This window comes from Saccopteryx bilineata, chromosome X, assembly GCF_036850765.1.
Source record: "Saccopteryx bilineata isolate mSacBil1 chromosome X, mSacBil1_pri_phased_curated, whole genome shotgun sequence".
NCBI lineage: Eukaryota > Metazoa > Chordata > Mammalia > Chiroptera > Emballonuridae > Saccopteryx > Saccopteryx bilineata.
This window is the reverse complement of record NC_089502.1, coordinates 96987768-96990894: the sequence shown is the minus strand read 5'-3', so window position 1 is coordinate 96990894 and position 3127 is coordinate 96987768.

The window sequence follows — 3127 nt, the reverse complement described above, 5'->3', positions numbered from 1 at the left end:
CTATCATCTCCCATTTAGTTGGCTGCCTATTTGTTCTGTTGTCAATTTCTTTTGCTGTGCAGAAGCTTTTTAGTTTGATATAGTTCTATTCATTTAGTTTTGCCTTTATTTCCCTTGCCTTTGAGACCAAATTTATAAATTGTTCTCTACAGCCAAGGTACATGAGTTTAGTACCTATGTCCTATGTTTTCTTCTATATAATTTCTTATTTCTGATCTTATATTTAGGTCTTGGATCCATTTTGAATTAATTTTTGTGCAGGGTGACAAACTGAAGTCAAATTTCATTATTTTTCATTTGGCTTTCCAATTTTCCCAGCACCATTTATCAAAGAGGCTTTCTTTTCCCCATTCTGGGTTTTTGGCTTCTCTGTCAAAGATTATTTATATACTATGCAATACTACTCAGCCATGAGAAATGATGACATCAGATTATCTACAATAACATGGATGGACTTTGATAACATTATATGGAGTAAAATAAGTAAATCAGAAAAACTAAGAACTATATGAACCAATGCATAGATGGGACATAAAAATGAGACTCAGAGACATGGACAAGAATGTGATGGTAACAAGGAGTGGGGTGGAGGGGTGGGGAGGGGGCGAGGAAGGAGAGGGAGGGGGTGGGGGGAGGGGAGGGCCACAAAGAAAACCAGATAGAAGGTGACGGAGGACGATTTGACTTTGAGTGAGGGGTATGCAGCATAATCAAAGGTCAAAATAATCTGGAGATGTTTTCTCAGAACATATGTACCCTGATTTATCAATGTCACTGCACTAAAATTAATAAAAATAAGATTTAAAAAATCCTACAAATAATTGTAGGTGCACTATATACAAATTTCTGAGAAATATGTTATAATAATTAAATATTAAGAAAAACTATGTAAAGTCCAAGCATGCTTTTATAGTAATTAAACAAAATAAATACAACAAAATTAAATTCATTCTGACATTTAAAAAGAAAGATTATTTGGTCAGATCTATGTGGTTTTATTTCTAGGCTCTTGATTCTGTTCCTTTGGTCTGTATGTCTTTTTTTCTGCTGATACCATGCTGTTTTGATGATCGTGGCTCTATAGTATAATTTGAAGTCAGGTAGTGTGATGCTTCTGGCTTCATTCTTTTTCTTGAGAAATGCTTTGGTTCTTTGGGGTTTTTGATGGTACCATACAAACCTGGTAATTGTTTGTTCTATTTCTTTGAAAAATGGCGTGATTTTGATGAGAATTGCATTAAGTTAGTATATTAATTTGGGTAATATGGCCATTTTAGCTATGTTGATTCTTTCAATCCGTGAACATGGAATACTTTTTTTATTTCATTGAGTCTTTTTCAATTTCTTTCAATAATGTTTTGTAGTTTTCAGTGTATAGGTCCTTCACATGCTTTGTTTAGTTTATTCCTAGGTATTTTATTTATTTGTTGCAATTTTAAAAGAAATTCTTTTTTTGAGTTCATTTTCTAAAGTTTCGTTTTTGGTGTATAGGAAAGGAATAGACTTTTGTATACTGATTTTGTATTCTGCTACTTTATAGTATTGGATTATTGTTTGTAATAGTTTTTTGGTGGAATCTTTGGGGTTTTCTATATATAGGATCATGTTGTCTGCAAAAAGTGACACCTTTACTTCTTCTTTCCTGATATGGATGCCTTTTATTTCTTTGTCTTGCCTCAATAAATGCATAGATTTTATTAAGTTTTATTGCATATATACCTGTCTGAATAAATCACAAACAAATAATTAAATGGGAAAACTTATTTTTCAAAATTAAAAAAGTAAAGACTTCCATATAATTTTTAGTTTTGCTAATATTGTCATGATACCAATGGGCTTATCAAACATCTGTATATATTCTACTGCAACAAATTATATGTAATCTTTGTTTTGTAAACCTGGTAAAGCAATCTTAACTAATAGGTACAATTACAAGTGTTCTGTGACCTTTAAAAATTGTCAAAAATATCAAAATATCTCTTATTATTGACTATAAATATACAGGAAAATGAAAAATAGTAAAATTAATATGTATTTACTACACTGGAATTTAAAACACTAGATGCATTCAGACAAAATATGTATTTTTCTTTATACAAAACTATAAGTAGTTTGAGCGGTGCTTCACTTTTTATCATCATATAACTTTGGATACTGATCAAGCACCTGTCCTGTGCCTTGACAAATTATTGCACTCCTTTATAAGTATGAAGCAACTTCCAACATTTTGTTCTGTGCGCTTACAATGTTGTTAAATATCCCCCAAGAGTTTATCAAATGTGAAGCTTTGCTGGTGTCACTTCCTCTGGGACATCTTTATTCTTTTCGCCACAACTTCTTTCCTCATTTTTTAGTTTGATCAGTTCTCCTTTACCAACTTCTTCTAACTTTACCTCTTTTGAGGATGAGGCACAGTCAATATTCTCATAGTCAGCTATTTCTTCTTTAACTCCATGTATCTTCAAATAAAATCTCTTTTCTAGTATTATCACTTTTTGTTTCTTTGTTGCACTTTCATTATTTTTTATTAATTTCCTCTTTCAATTATCTATTTTTATAAAATCTCACATTGATATATTCCTGGATAACAAGAAGGCAACACAGCTGCATTCTTTGCTGTCTGTATGTGAACTGAGTAACAGATTCACAGTGACTAATTATCAAATGAACTTTCACTGCTTGTGTTGCACATTTGTTATTTATGTATTTATATAGTGATTTGTGAACCAAATAACTAACAATAAAGTCTGTACTTTATGCAGTTACTCAGTGTTAATATACCATGCTAACTGAATCACATTGTGGTGTCTGAAATTTTGTATATCAAAAACATGTAAAATAAAGACTGCTTGTATAGCAAAACCATGAGATTCCATAGTCTGTCTTCCACAACTCTAAGTGAATGAATGTTTCCCCAGGGTCAGTGTCAGAAATTAATTTGTATAATTTGACAATCATGAAATGAATGAAAATGTCCCTAGAACTCTTACACAAGTGACCCTCCAACTCACACAGGAGAGAAGATGCCTTAGAGTTATAATCGAGGCCCTTAGATGTGTGGGTCTGAATACTTGTAAGGAAGAGGAAAATGTCAGGCTCAAAGCCTACTTTTGAAAGGATTATAGTG